Here is a 16,790-nt window from a genome sequence, read left to right as displayed (position 1 = left end):
ACATGATTGTGAGTGTGATTGTTCTCCTATGGCAAATTGTGAGACTACCAGTACATTGTTGTTTCTATGCCAAGCAAGCAGGCAGTGAAAAAGAAAGAATACTCTTCAAATATAAATCTGATTTTGTTAAATGTCATTAATTTATCACACATAAAAGTTCCTTTTATAGCTTCTTACGTAGACTGATGAGCCAATTTTAAATGCATAAGGATAGGATTAGCATATATGAATATTTATAAGTCACAAGTAGCTTTAACAAAACAGATTAAAAATAAACTGAGAATCACTAGACCATGCTGAACTTACTAGTAGCCTATAGCGTGGCTCTGTGGGGCTGGTTGCTGGACCTGGCCGGTGTTTGACTTTCAACAAGTATTGTGGAATCCATGAATATGGTATGAGTGAGTGAACCTGTGACATGATATAGAGAAGCCCCTGACTGAAATAATTTGGTCATTAACTTGCCACACCTAAAACAACTATGTTGTTTTTCAGAGACCTTTACAGGGAGTGAATTTTACTGGTATTTTTTTGGGGAATAACTGGTTTTTCTGATGAACTTCATTCTTACCTCTTGCCATTTAAAAATAACATACTTCTAGACTCTGTCCTTAGGTAGTAAAGGTACAAGAATGTGTCACAGGAGCTTGCATCCTGATGGTGGCTGTGTGGGGCAGAAGTATGGGCATACCTCTCTGTTGATGGGGTTCTCTGGGCAAGCCATGGTGGGGCTCAAAGTCATTGAGGTTTGAGGCAAGCATCAAAGGAAGTGAGTCAGGTCTGTAAGAAAATAGCATAGAACTAAATACAAGCTTTCACTACAATTTCAGTTGGCTCATCCTACCCATATGTCCACCACTGCTAGGGGCCTCAAGCTCATGTAGAGAAGAACTATCTAGTCTAAACTTAGTTTGGTGGAACTTATACAAGTTTGAAACAGCTTCAGAAAATAGGAGTTGTGGAAGAATTGATGTTTTCAATTGAACATTGCCAATACACATCAAGCGAAGGTAAGAGCTGTTCAACTTCTCTCAACCCTGAGCTTCATGATTCTTGGGGCAGGATTCATGCCTGATTTGTCTTAGTATCTCCACTTCCTTCAAACAATAGTTAACATGTGGTGGGCAGTCAGCATGTCTTTCCAATGAACATTGTTGTTTATCACAAGGGTGTGATTTGGGGTGGAAATGACACCCTAAGGAACCACTTAGTATAAGATCAAGTCATTGATCTTGTAATATATACATTTCTTTTTATATAAAGATGACTTCGTATTTTTTTAAAGTTATGTCTATTCAATCTGATTTAACATGGATGTTTCCAAAGCTCTTTTTAATCTTACTCAAAATTCTCTCTATTATCCCATCTGATCACATGGCTTAGAGAACTCTATAAAACAATGCTCTCCATTATATATGTTGATGGTGCTGACAATCTGTGGGGGGAGCTGTGCCCTCCGAGATGGTTTTGCAATGGTGGGAAGAGGCTTTGGTTGGTGTGTCCTCACTCTCTTGCTTAGCCAGTTCCTTTGTTTATTTTCAAAAGACTAAGAGCAGTTGTGTGTCTATTGGGATTAAAACGATAACCTTGTACTTTTTGTTATTACCTAACCCAGTGAACTAACCTAAACTAACCATAACAACAATGGTAATGACAATGTTCATTGACACATTTGACCACCTACCGTATGCAGGCACAGTTCAAACAAACATTACATAATTTAACCCTCACACTAATCCTGTAAGGAAGCTGTTACTTAGGCACTTTTGCATAATAGAAAAGAGACTAGGAAAACTTAAGTAATTGGCTCACCATCATAAATCTAGACTGTGGCAGAATTAGAATACATTTGATTCCAAAATCTGTGTTCTTGTTTCTTCCATAAAGCCTCATTTTGACTCTTTTAGAATTTATAAAATAGAAGTAACTCCCTGATTTGAAGTAAACTGCTAAGTGGGGATGTTTTGACCTAGATTTTTTGTTGATTGCCTTTGTATTTCAGAAGCCAGTAAAAGGAATGGGCTCACTCAGTGCACAAGTGCACAGTTATGCTTTGATGTCTTTAAAGAGAGGAGCTCTGGCCACACAATTGAGAATGTCCTCTTGTCTCCCTGAGTCTCCTGTCCTCCCTGGCTATGGTGCTCTTTGGGGCCAGATGTGACAGTGCATCTCAGATAGAAAAGGTGTGTCACAAACATACTTGCAGCCATGTCTAAAAGACAATCAAGGGATAGTTTCAAACCCTTCTTGTTATGGAGATTTCATAAACTCCCAGATGTGTAAGCATGAGAGAATGTCCACCTTCAATTCAGGCTACTTATCAAATTGGCTCTTTCAAAAATGGGTGCAAAAGGTAAGATTTCCCAAAGCTCTATCCTGAGGGGCAGGGGATGTGGGTGCAGCAGAGGCTGAACAGGGAGTGGCACTCGATGAGGCCGATCACCACGGGGAAGCTGGGAGTCCCACCTCCTCCCCCACCATACACACGCTTAGGTTCCTAAGGCCTTCCTATGCGGGTCACATCAAACATATTCTGTAAGGGTTTAAAATCTGTACAATCACAACTCTAAGGCGATCACCAGTGCTTTACATCAACCAATAGTTCTGGGGTGACTAGAAGAAATATTTCTTAGTGGGTATCTTTCAACGTGCCTTACTATTTCTCTGCTTATTATAGAGAAATAATGAAACAAAACTTCTGGTCAGGATTTAAATTGGAAATGAATTTAAAAATCTGAAGTCAAACTCTGAATTTAATAATATATTTGAACCGAAGAGAAATTAAATGTGGAAGCTCTTGGGTTCAATTTAATTCTATTTCCATGTGTTGGGAGTATAGGTCCTAAGTGTCTTACCCATAATAAGTGCTCAGTAAACACCTGTCCAATCTCCAATACTCTCTAATGCTCAGGCTTCTGCTCTGAAAGCACTCGAAAGATTTGGGTTTTCAAATGTACTTTTCTTCTTTGAAGTAATATCTTTTTTTTTTAAATGAAGAGAAAAACTAAGAAACAGATAAGAGAAAGGTGGGGTGAATAATACAAAGTTCATAAAAATGTAAGAGCTTAACATTTATAGCAAGAAAGTGATTTGCTATGACACCATCTGGTCTTTGGGAGTAGCATTTGCATAGCCTTTGAAAATAGTTCTTTGTTTCCCTTTGAAGATGCTCCCCTCAAATGAATGAATAAGAACTGAACATTCTTCAAACACAAAGCTACATACAGTTCTTACTTTCTTTTTTACTTCTCTTACAGAGTCGATCTTTAGTCCACAAAGACAAAAGGTTTAGGGCAATAGAACAGCATATTTATTTGAGATGTTCTTTGAGTCTAGAATGTAGACATGTACAGTCAAACTCTTGCATATACTGTTGGGAAATGATTAATCTTGTTGAGATCTGGAAATAAGAGGTGACAAAGAGAAAACTGTCAAAAAGTTGAGGTAGAGACAAAGAAGAGCTATTACTTCCCTTGAGTACTAAAGGGCCGAAGGGAAAGTCTTCTCAAAGAGATTTCATCATGGAACCCCAAAAGCCACCCTAACAGTAAAGTCCTTCAAACAAAGCTGGACGCTAAGGAGTGCACAGAAAACATACATATACCAGATGGGTGCTTCTCTTGTGTGCCTTGACCAGGAATTGAACCTGGGACCTCCACATACCAGGCTGACACTCTACTGCTGAGCCAATCGGCCAGGGCCCACAGACTCCTTTTCCAGTACGTATTTTCTAATTTTTTCTTAGTGTGAACAAGGTACAGGGGTCCATTCGCACATTCAAGCACTCCTCTCTGAAATCAACTGGTCCAGCCACAGCCAAGTCCACCTGGCGGGTGGAATGTTTGCAGACGCTGCCCCTCCATTCCTCCTGGTGAGTTAAAATGAATGGTTTCCTTAGGTAAGGTAGAAGTCTTCTTTTCTGTTGTTGTTTAATCTGTTCTAGCATTGTTTGTGCAATCCAAACTGCAGAAAAATAGAAAGAATGTCATATATTTTGATAGCTACTGTTATACATAGTACATAAAAATATCCTTCACATATGCATTTTTTCATATAAAAACACAGAATGGTTTAGGATTCTAATTTTCAGATGCTAATTTGTAATATTCTAGATTGTGTTTCAGGTGACCCCAGTTGAAGCATAAAAAGCAGAATTTTTTCATAGTGTCTAATTAAAAACAATAACAACAACACTGAAATTATTTTGATATTGGTAATAAAGAGGAATTGATATTTGAAACTCCAGGCTGAAGACACTATTATCCTAACTCTGAGTATCCTGATTATGCAGTTAGGGGTGTATGGCTCAATTCCAGAGACCGAAAAGAAAGAGAAACGTATTTGTCTTTGATTTTTGTTCAATGACAAATGTATATATTTTTATTAATTGGACCTAGTCCTGCAAAATGGCATTTCTATATTTTTGCCTCTATTTACATATAATTCCTACCATGTATGGTCTAAATTATAATTTACTTGCTATGTCTCTTCTTTTTTGGGGATCAATTTATTGAAATATTTAGACTGTATTGAACAGTTATATAAACTGAAACCTGAGAGTTTGTATTTCAAAAATAATTTAGAAGAAGCCAGAATGCAGATTAACTCATGGATTGAAAATAAGACCAAAAGTAAGGAACTCACAGCTCTTTCTTTTTCTCCGCCATCTTATTTTAGGCATAGGTTACATTCAGTGTAATGCTCAGAGACAGTGTTGACAAATGTAGATCAAGGCACAAACATTTCCAGCAGCCTGAAAAGCTTTTCCATGCCCACCCCAAGCAACCACTGATCTGATTGTGTCGTCAGAGCTTAGTTTCTTTTATTTTAAAATTCCAAGTAAATGGAGTAATACAGTTTGCACTTGTTTTGTGTTCTGTTTTCTATACTCAGCATATTATTTTTGAGATCTGTGCATATTTTTGGCTATCGCAGTGGTTCATGACTTTTTATTGCTGAGTATGACTATACACCCCTGTTTATTCATTTTCTTGTTGATGGAAATCTGGGTTATTTCTAGTTTGGGGCTATTATGGGTAATGTTGCTACAAAAATTCTTGTAAAATGGCTTTTTGTGTGCATATTTTCTCATTTCTCTTGGATAAATACCTAGTAGAATTGCTAGGTTTTAGACTGGGTGGATATTTATGTTTTAAAGAAATTTCCAAATAGATTTCCAGCATGGTCGAACCATTTTACAGTCTATTAGCACTTTGAAAGTCCCAGTTACTCCAAATCTCCAATTTTTGCTGATACCAATATTTTTCATTTAACCTCTCTAGTAGGTGTGTAGTAGTAGTTCATTGTGGTCTTAATTCACATTTCTCTGATGACTAATAACATTAGACACTTTTTAAAATGTCTTTATATATCTTTATTTATGAAGCACCTATTCAAGTTATTTCCCCATTTTTAATTGTTTTTTTCTTTTTATTATTCAGTTTCAGGAATTATTTAAATATTTTGAATACAAATAATTTGTCAGGTGCATATATTACTAATATTTTCTCCTAGTTTATGTCTTATACATTTACTTCCTTAACTGTACTTTTGATGTGCAGAAGTTTTAAATTTTAATAAAATCCAATATTTTTCTCTTATGGTTTGTGCTTTCTGCATATTCTTTAAGAAAGTTTTGCTTATCCTCAGGTCACAGAGATATTCTCTTTTGTTTTCTTTTAGTAGATTTATTGCTTTAGTGTCTACATTTAGCTTTATGATCCATCTGAAATTGACTTATATGTAAGATGTGAGATAAGAGTGGAGACCCTTCTTTTTCATTACTGATGATAAGCACCAATGTGGAAGATTTAAACACTTTCTTCTTCATTAGGGATAATAAGCACCAATGTGGAATATTTAAACACTTCCTTCTTTATTACGGATAATAAGCACCAATGTGGAAGATTTAAACACTTCCTTTTTCATTTCATAAAACAGAGAGCCATGACTGCTTATTAATTTTACTCTTGAGATATGAGGAGGAATAAAAAACGGAAAATTTTTCTTCTGCAACTTTCTCAATTATTACAATTTTTTGCTTGATTTTAGTAGAAACTCATTGTCAGATAACAGTAGTGGTCTGCAAGACCACCCAGTCGGGTGTTTGTCGTGCCAAGCAGAGGTGGTACCAGGAGAAATGTCTCAGGAAAGTCAAACCTTCATGGTTAATGTGTTAATATCTATCAACCGTCTCTTAATTGGAGGGCTTAATTGTTATATAAATTTATCAGGTTTAATTAACTTCAACAGGTTACCCAACTTTCAAGACTCCTTATCTGTTATTTAGTAAATACTTAGATGATACTTAATCTATATCACACACTGTTCCTCATTTAATCCCCCCCCCAAAGAGAATGAGTTAGGTACTATTATTAACCCCATTTCACAGATGAAGCAACTGAGGCTTAAATAACTTGATGAAGGTCTCACACAGGTTAAGTGTGGAATCCTGAATTTGAGTTTCAGATTACCTGCTCTCAGATAGGTGATGTGGGTAAAATCAGAAAATTTCTCACTCACGGAAATCTCATCATCTCAACTTGGCTGAGAGCTTATTCATTTTTTAACAATATCTTTCTAAAAATTTATGGTAGATAGATTATAATTTATTAAAATGTTTTGGCAATATTAACATTACTGAAATAAACATATTTAATAAGTTTGTATAATTTTAATCAATGCCTTTCTAAACACCCTTCTGTACAACTGTTGTATATACTTAGTCTTCTGTGCATTACCTGTGCATGTCCTCTGTTCAATTTTCTAATGTGTTTCTTAATCCTCTTCCCATGAATTTGTCAGAGCTTATGGAATATGATAGATATTAACATTTATTGTATGTCTTGCAACTGTTTATAAATGTTATTTTTTAAATTACCTTTAAGTTCTTTTTGCCATGTACGTTTACAATTTTGTAGTCAAACATGACCTGTTTGTTTTCTATAGCTGCTAGGTGTTCAGATTGTTGCAGAAGGTTCCCCTCGCTCTCAGATTATACATGTAAACGAACATGTAAGAAAACATGTAAGTTTTTCTCAGGAGATTTTTAGTGGCCTGTCCCTTACCTTTTTGTTTTATCTGGAATCCAAATTATTATTAGTGTGAGAATTTTAGCAAAGGTGGAAAAACAAAGACATACTAACAGCATAGCACTTATTAGTAGAGTAAGACAGGTAAACTTCATCAGCCACGTGGCCACGAAGCAGGCAGATGGGCTACACACTTGCTTTTCCTTCTGTGGCCCACATCCTTCATTTATTAAGTAATTATGCACACTTTACGTCTTGGCTCAAAAGTCTTTTTAGTGGGTCTAAAGATATTGAGCGGCGGTGACTTAGGTCAATCTCACGCAACACTAGTGAAAACCATGCATGTTCCATGGCCGATCGGGTATGAACTTACTGTTTTGTCTTCCCAAAGGTGAAATCAAGGACCTCCTGCCACCAGCAGCCTCACGCCCTCTGAGCACTGGGTGCTGGTCGGCGTCACCTCTCTCAGAGGGGCCTGGAAGTCTGTTTCTGAACGACCCTGCCCAAACTGTGGCCTTCAGGTTGGATGACGTAGTCTCACGATTTCATTCGCTTTCTACGAAAGGGAATTCTCAGAAGTTTTTGCCCTTCAAGTATGTTCAATTAATATTTCTGGGCTTAGGTAGGTAAATTCCTTTTCAAGTGGCTGTTTTAGCTGTACATGCAATAAAGTGCAGATTGAGTTTCACAAGATACTTTTTTTTTTTAAATTATTGAACCTTTAAAAAATTCTCCATTTTGAAAGTGGACATGCTGTTGTGTTCTTTTGTTGTTTAAAGACTTATAGTTGTAAAATTAAAAACTGATGTAAAATATAGACTTTGACTAGCTTTTCTGTAGGTTTAGACTTTAGGCTGAGCTTACATCATTATGAGCTGAAGTCAGGTGATGGGGAAGGACCATAAAATATGGTGTATTCTTAGCTAAATTTCCTTAAATGGCCTCATTATGTAGAGCTCAGCACTTTGTCGCATTCTTAGCTAATTTATGACTATTTTGTAGTCTGCAGATCAATGCGGCAGACTGGTCAGATTCTACTTGAGTTGGAGAGAACCCTAAATTATTTTCTTAAAAGGACCGATTTGACTTTTTAGAAATGGTTATCCTGATAAGATCATAGGGTGCATAGTTCTCAGCTCTTTGAAGTGAATTAACTGCTTGTGGGCATCCAGGAACGGACTGCAGAACTAAAACAGAATGTCCTTTGCAGTTCAACAGCTGCTTTGCCTGGGCTTCCTCACCTCTAACTCAGCACGATAGTGATCGGACATAATTCTGCGGAAGGATGAATGGCTTTTGTTTTGATCTCTCAATGTGGGCAATTTTGGAGGATGAGTATAAATGTAAATTTCCTGTCTTAAGTGGAAAAATAAGGAGGCATTAGCCTTGTTGTTTCATTGTTTTTGCATTTACAGTCCCAAGCAAAGCAGTTCCAGAGATGAGGCTGCAAGGACACTTGGAACTGGGCTTTGTAAAGGACTTGGGATCCAGGTCCCTTGAGGATCCCCTGAGCATGGTCATCCTCCTGCCTAGCGAGGACATTGGCCTGGGACAGGAAAACCACTGCCCCTGTGCAGCCACAGCCTCCAGGGGGGCTCTGAGCCTGATCACTGCACACGCAGGAAGCCCGACCTTAACCCCTCTCAGCCATGTCCTAGTCACAAGTCTGCATTCTGAGACTTCCGGGGCCTCCACGGTAAACATGACCCAGAGAGAAGAGAGGATTGATTTCCTCCTTTATTCACAGAGCAAAAGGCACGGACTAGAAATAACACTTTCTTTGCAGAATTTTTCATGTTTGCAAAGAAGCTTCATACTGAAAGTTGCTTAATAGGAAAAAAGTATTGTTATTTTATGCTCTTTTTGGTGCGTGCGCGTGTCCCTTTCCACCTCTTAATTCCCAATTTCTGATCATCAAACTCTTTCTCCTCCCGGCCTCCAGGTACTCATTGTCTCAGGTCCCTTTCCATAGGATCCCACTGAGCACTGCCGGAAAGAGCCCTGGCTGAGCAGCAGAAAGGCCAAGTTCAAGTCCTGACTTCATGCACTTGGTGGGTGACAAGCTGGAGCGAGGCAGTAACATCTCAGGGCTCAGCATCCTCCTCTGAACGGTGGATGCTCCAACCCTGCCCCCCTCCTAAGGCTGCTGAGAGATTCAAGATTTAGCACAGAAGAAAATGCTTGATGGTTGTTACTTTGCAAGTACATGCTGCCAAAATGCACAGCCATCCCGGGACAAGGCAGGGGGCCCCAAGAATCCACTCTGGGGTCACCCCTTCTTTGGCTGGGTCTTGCTTTTCCTCTCTGCTTTCTCTTACAAGAAGAGATGTACTCCTCTTTTGTGTTATCTGCAGGCCTGATTATCTAGTGCCAATTACATACCCTGGAGGTATAATTTTGCAATCCTACAACATTTTTTCTTTGTCTTTATCTGGTGGCAATGATTCAGAGAAACAGTATTGAATATTTTCCCTAGACATTTAAAATTTGAATCGTATCTTTACTTTTCAGTGAGCTGGGGCTGCACTCCAGTTTACAACTAGTTCAACACTTTTGCTCATGTCAAAACTTAAAAATTGATTTTTAACATTCAACTTTAAATGAACTAATATGATAAATCTCATATTAACTACTTTATTTTTTTTTTAACTCACTGGATTGGAAACTTCTGTCAGGTGAATCATTGCAATGATGCCGGTTCATTGCAATGAGATGGCCCCCCAATCTCCAGTCCCTCACAATTCAGATTTTTAAGAGCCTTAGGTTGGATACAGCAGTTATAGTTAGAACCAAACAAAAATTCTATAATGTGTTACTACTGGAAAAGTATTAGTAATGTTGTGCTATGAAACATTTAGTAGTTGCCTCGAGTACTTTGCATTGAGTAACTTTGCATGCACAGGGTGCACCCTCAGAACACATTCCCAGAATTTGTTGTAAATACCTTCCATTGTCTAAGCTGACATCTGAGTCACCACAGTTTCCAAATGAAGTGCTGTCAGAAGCAGCTAAAGAGGTACAAGAAGACAATTAATGCCAGTCAAGCCGAGGAAGTCAAACAGAGGTGAGGGGCCAGGGTGAGGATACAATATGTTAAAACATTTCAACTTGGAATGTTTTCATTTTAGTGCTGGAAATATTTCTTCTTATTAAGCTTTTACACCCATGTCCCTGCTCAGCTATACTGAAAAAAAGAAAAAGAACATTATAATTGGGGAATATAGGACTTATATAAATTTGGGAACTTTTTTCTATGAAAATAAAATTCCAAGAGTCTAGAGTAGTTTATACAGAATGCACAGAGGCTGAGGACTGAACCAGTGCATCTCTAATGTAAACAAAACAAACAGGTATCCTCTCCAAGGCTTTCCTTGCCAGGGACATGTTTCTGGAGGGTGTGGTACCCAGGTCTGAAGGGAGTCCTTTGGTCATGGATGGCAGCCCTTCTATTCCCAACAAGTAAAGTCATGAAGCTTAATTGGCCATGATTTTTTATGTGGTGCCTTTCATTTCAGTTATAAAAAAAATGTAGTTGGTTAAAAAAAGAGATATTTAAGTCACTTTAGCATTGTTTTTCTTTCATAAATGGATTTACTAACTGCCACGATGTGTCCCTGAACGAACTTGTGGATTATACTCTTTGATTCTACATTGGGTTATGTCTTCAGTTACCTGAGCAGGCGTCTTGTTCCACTGGTAGCACCACTAAAACTTTTTTTGCTCGACTTGCATCTCGATGTTGATGAGACAATGTGGGCTTGTGATCTCATCTTTACTCCCAGCATTTTATTCCTGAGGCTTCTTTGCCTTCTCCCTGCAAACAATACCTCACTTTACCTCTCCCAGCCCACATCTTCATGCTTTTTCTCCAGCCTTTCCTCTTCTCTACTCCTCTCTTCCATTTTTATTCATTTAGCCGTGATTATTCTCCGCTTCTCCTTCAGGGAAAGAGAAGTTTTTCTATGTCCACTGGAAGAACAACTACTTCCTCATACACTTACCTCCCCTAGAAGAAAACTGAAATCTTACTCAATGATACTAAATGATGGGACCACTATGTGAGAACAAGGCAGTTTCTTTCCACTAAAATGTGTTTGGGCTTCACTTTAATCATAAAAGTATTTGCTGACTATCTGAGTAGTTCCACAGCTTTGATGAATATATTTTGTTGGAAACAGCATGGGATCCATTTGGTACACAGAAACACAATGCAGTCAGAATTAGGTGGCAGTTTCTATTTCCTGAACACAAGTAGAGATAAGAATGTTGCATAGAGGACACGCCAAGAGTCACATGAGCTAACCACCTCCCATGAGGATGCTAAGCTTCTCAACACCCAAAGACAGAAATTGTAAATAGAATTCTGTGAATTCCATCTGCCTGACGCAGATGTGTCAAAACAAAACAGAAGAAAACACTCCACTCAGAGAGAGAGAGGGGATATCTGTGTAAAACAGAAAAGAATATACTAAAAGAAAATCATGACAAAAATAAAGAAAACTTAGAAATCTAAATACCATTTAGGATGACCCTTAACAAACACTGATTTTTGAAGATAAATTTTTTGTTTTACTTTTTTAGAAGTGTAATATCATTTATTTTTGAATAAATGTTACATTTATATGATTCTTACTCAAAAGATATAAGGAGAAACCTCCTTCTCACCAAGTCCCGAGCACCTCAGTCCTTAAAAGTGACGAATGCTGTGAGTTTCTATGTCTCTTTCCAAAAGCATGTAAAATATATATAATCAAAATTGCTTAATTTTCTCCTTCTCTTCCCCTTTAAACAAATGTTAACATTTGTCACTTGGCTCTATTCACTTAACAGGGCATCTTAGAGAGTCTTCCATTCTGGGTTTGTATAACTTAGCCATGATGTGCAAATTTTATCTGTTAGGTAAACTTTAATGTGCATTTGTGATTTTGATATACATCACCAAATTATTCTTCATAGAGATTTATAAATTTACATTTTTTATATTCAATATTATTTTGTATTCATTTTGTGTGAACAGTATAGTGGTTAGACAATCATATACTTCATAAAGTGTTCCACCCAATATTTCCAGTATCCACCTGGCAACATACATAGTTACTATGATAAATAAATACTTTTAAAAAAAGACCAGCAGTGGCTTTGATAGATAGCATGGAGTAAAGAAAAATGTTTTTACTTCAAATATTGAAGCAATGTTTCAAAAGAGTCAGAAATGTGTGTGGACTACACACAAGCAGGCAAAAGTGACCATGGAGTTGCCTACAGATATTAGCGTGAATAATAGGTTCAAAAAACCCTTATTTTATACTTGATAGAAATATTTTATTTCTATTCATCAACATTTACATGTTTCCATGCCTTATATACAGCTGACACAGTTCATGAAGGCGTCGTTACATTTGGATTTACTCATGAATCAATAAGAGTATTAGAGAAATTGGTCAGCCACCACCTGTTGTTTGAGCATCTGTAGGGAACATGGCGCCATCCACAGACGGCTCCGCCTTCAACACAGCAACAGGGAGACTGGGTTGCTTAAGAAGCTTCGCTTCCCTCACAGCTCTCATTCCAGGGCGGATGCCTGAGGGCTGTTCTGGGTGCAACTCTGTCCTAGCAGATCTGTGCTGGTTCATTGTGTCTCTATTTTAAGAAAAATATGGCAGAAGATGAAAGATAAAGTTTGAAGAAAATATCTTATGAATTAATCTCTTTGATCTCGACGTTAAAAAACTCAGGACAAGGAATAGGAGGAGGAAATCTTCCAAAGGAACAAATAAATCATTATCATTAAGTTGAACACTTAAAATAAGCTTCACCCGGCACCATCTCAAACCAAGACAACCTAGATGGCCAGAGGATCAGGAGTAAACACTTGTAATTAATTTTAAAGTAGTAATTAAAATTTCAGTACAGATATAATCACATATTTCTTTACAAAGAAAAATGTCTGAAAAATAAACCTCAAATGTTTTCACAAGTTGCTCTTTGAAAACAAGTATTCTACTTAAGAATTGTTTCTAAAACAAAGAACCAAAAAAGCTACGGTTGTAACTTGTGCAATCTCCCATTTTCCCTTCACCCCTGGGATAATTCTACAGAATTTTAACAACCTATGACACACACTTTTCCATCATCTTGATGAGCAATTTTAATATAGTCAATAAAACTGTAAGAGCAAGCAATAACAATAATAACGATGAAAACAAAAACAAGAGGAATGATATTTCTTTGCCCCCAATTTTAATTAGTAAATTTATCTGGGTCAGGATTTGCTTAGGTCAGTGGCGTGAACTACTATTTCCAAAATTAGGTTGGGCTTTTGATCTGTGAAGAAATACAAAAGAAATAAAATAAGAAAATTGAAATGAGGCAAATGACTTGAATGTGTGCTGCTCTCCTCAGGAGTGGAAAATACTTCCTGCCATGACCCATGTCTTCCTTTCCATGACTTGTGGCATTTTCTCCCTGAAGAAACAAGCCAGGCTCACGGGTTTAATTTTTGAACTGGCCAGGAACCTTCATTTAAGTTATAATGTTCTTTTCATTATGTTATAATTCTATGTGAGTTAATAAAGTATGAGTTCATAAAGTGACGAGAGATATTGAAAACTATGTTAGTATCTCCTTTTGCATGTAGATTTTAGAGATAAATCAGAGAATTAATTGTTTTTTGCAATGCTCTCTTCTGCAACAAGAGCAATAAGCTCTAGTGCAAAGTGTAAATAAGACTCCACATACTCAATCGTATTATATCATTATATGTTATTGTAATATATTACAAAATTATTTAAGATGTACATTATAAGTATCCTATTATCATTATTATTATTATTATTTAATTAAGTGAGAACAGGGGAGGCAGAGAGACATGTCCTGACTGGGATCCACCTGGCAAGTCCCCTATGGGGCGTGGCTTTGTTGCTCGGCAACTGAGCTATTTTTAGCACTTGAGGCAGAGGCCATGGAGCCATCCTCTGTACCTAGGGCTAACTAGCTTGAGCCAAATGAGCCATGGCTGTGGGAGGGGGAATGGAGAGAGAGATTTAGGGGAGTGTAGAAGCAGATGGTTGCTTCTCCTGTGTGCCCTGACTGGGAATCAAACCTGGGATTTCCACATGCTTGGCTGATGCTCTACCACTGAGTCAACTGGCCAGGGCCATGTGTATTATACTATTATCATTAAATATTTTATCAGGCTGGTGGGGCTGCTCAGGTGTAAAATCAAGAAGAAGCAATGGAGTGCTGGCTGGGTAGCCTAGTTGGTATAAGTGCTGTCTCTGTCTCCCTCTCTCTCTAAAATACATAAAACAAAAATTAAAAAAAGCAGCAATGGAGAAAACTTAGTAGAATTTTTGGTTCAAAACATTTTATTCTTAAACCACTTCTCCATCAAGACTATATTTAAGGCAGGCTATTTCCTTGTAATACTGATGACCAGTTCCACTTTGGTGGAGGCTACATCCTTTTTCAGTGTAAAAATTCACTTTAGTTACAGCTTATGTGCAATTAAAAAAATATGTATATATAGGGATTGGGATGAGAGAGAATTTTTAAGTCCATGCTTTATCCAGGGCCTAAATGTGGTGTTCCTGTTTTTAATTATCCCTTTCAAATATTTATCATCCAGCAGCATGGAGTGGACACAGCTGTCTGTCAACATACTCAGGCGGGACTAGAGAGAACCAGGGAAAATGAACAACGACCCTGAATGAAGGCTGATTGCGCTTTAAAGAAGTACCGTCAGTCTCCAGGGGAGAAGAAGGGAGCAATCTCATTTTGCCAGAATGGTCATCCTTTCCTTTTCACGTGGAAAACACACAAACAAAAATTATTTATACTCTAAAATGACTTCCTTCTGTTTATCACAGCAGTTCTATTGAATTAAAACATTAAGTTTTCTCTGTTTCATAAGCTGGAAAATGCTGGATATCAAAATAAAGCAATGAAAAAAATAATCTTAGGCTCAGAAAACGAACAGGCATGTTTGGGCTCCAGAAATACCTTCCTGGGGGAATTCTTCAGTGAACTTGAGCCTGTGGAGTCTTCAAAGTTACCACGTCATTTAAAACACTCATCTGTAGGATGGTGAGTAGAAATACCAATACAGAATAGAATACAAAACTTTTCATTTTCAGTGGTTGCAAAAAGACTCCACGATTGAATTTTAATGAACGGCGATATGTTTTCTAAGAGTTTCCATGAACTACAGATGGAACGCAACACCTTCATGAACGTAAGAGCTTAAACGGGCAAACCCGCATTTCACATAAATCTAGGCAGGTTCCAGGAGAGCCTGACCCAGGAATGACAAACAAATAGACCTTTCACTGATTTCCAGGGGGAAGGAGGGGCAGAGTGAGAAATTTTTACTATTGAATATAATCACATGGAATTTTAATAGTGTCTTCATCTTTTCTTTTTTTAGCTGTAGATTTTTACTGTGGGGGCATATACTGTTTTATGTGTGAGGATTATGCACCTGACACAGACATTGAGTGGATGGTCAGATAAGAGCAAAGAGAAGCTCTGAAATGACAGGTGTCTCACCAGCAGTGTTCCAGGCCCCGCCTCGGTGAGAAATACCCCCCCTGAGAGACAACCAAACCTGAACCAGGACTACCAGATCTCTGGCGACAGACAGGTGCTTTATGAACTGCATCATCAGGCCCCTACCTTCACGCGATCTTCAGAGATTTCTTCCTCTCCGACAGGCACAGAGTTGTGTCTGGTCTGTGCGGGGAGTTGTATTCTACAAACCCATTTCCTTACATTCCCGATAACTTACTGCCCCTGGTCTGGGCACACGCACATCACTCAGCAGGGGTACTGGAAGGTCACGGTGCCTCCTTGCAGCTGAGATGTCCTGCACCAGCGATGCAAAGGGGACAATGCTGGGAAGGCGGCCAACAATCCCAACCACCGGAACTGCATCGTAGACCACACCTTCACGGTGGCCAGCAGTCCAGTGGGACCCGCTAAGCGTCACCTTGCGTCTGCACCACCATAGACTCATGCTGGACCTCAGTCTGGACTTGCCTGGTTCCTGCACCTCCGTCTGGCTCGTGAGCCCAGAGAGGGACGGCAGTGTGACAGGGGAAAGCCTCACACCAGGGGCCACCATGCTCACTCACCAACTGCTTGTGAAGACTTACGGGGCCAGTGCCTCATAGGCTTACCTGGGAAGCAGTGCCAGAACCCAGCTCGGTGGTGCAAAAGCCACCAGGAATCTACTGCACAGCTCACAATGAAGAAATGACCTGTGGTTGCCAGTTTTCATTTCAAAGGGGTTGAACACTGGGCCACACAGCTGCAGGAGCACCACATAGAGTTCTTTTCCTCTAGGGCTGGGCAGGACGCCATTGGTGGCATCCAGTAAGGAGAGCAGGAGGCATGGGCAGTTGCAGCTGTGGACCAGGCGTGGACATGGTGAGAGTAAGTGCTCCTTGAGTCCTGTGGTTTTACCACTGAGGAAGGTTTCGTCTTTTGAAGTCGATCTCTGAATTTTAGCAGGTCCTCCTGCTTCTGGTGGTTTTAGGTGCCTGAATGTGGGGCCCCATCAGCACTGAGCCCATCCCTTCTTGAAGAACGGTGTCTCCTGCTCTGGGCGCAGCAGGAGCCATCTAAGCAACCTCACCTGTCATTCTGCTTGTTTATACCTATTGGGCGTTGGGCACAGTGCTGGGTGCTGGGTACGCAATGAGGACAAAGCAGACCTGCTCCTGTCCTCATAGAGCCTGTAAACACTTGGAAGGGGGTGTT

General features: G+C 38.9%; 1 pseudogene; it reads left to right on the top strand.

Annotated features, from left to right (window-relative positions):
* The first annotated feature begins 15,491 nt into the window (after positions 1 to 15,491).
* Positions 15,492 to 16,531, top strand: LOC136382870 (ubiquitin carboxyl-terminal hydrolase 27-like; annotated as a pseudogene).
* Positions 16,532 to 16,790: the final 259 nt, after the last annotated feature.

Source organism: Saccopteryx leptura, chromosome 11 (genome assembly GCF_036850995.1).
Source record: "Saccopteryx leptura isolate mSacLep1 chromosome 11, mSacLep1_pri_phased_curated, whole genome shotgun sequence".
Lineage (NCBI taxonomy): Eukaryota > Metazoa > Chordata > Mammalia > Chiroptera > Emballonuridae > Saccopteryx > Saccopteryx leptura.
Note: the sequence above shows the minus strand (reverse complement) of the source record. Positions and strands in the feature narration are given on the sequence as shown.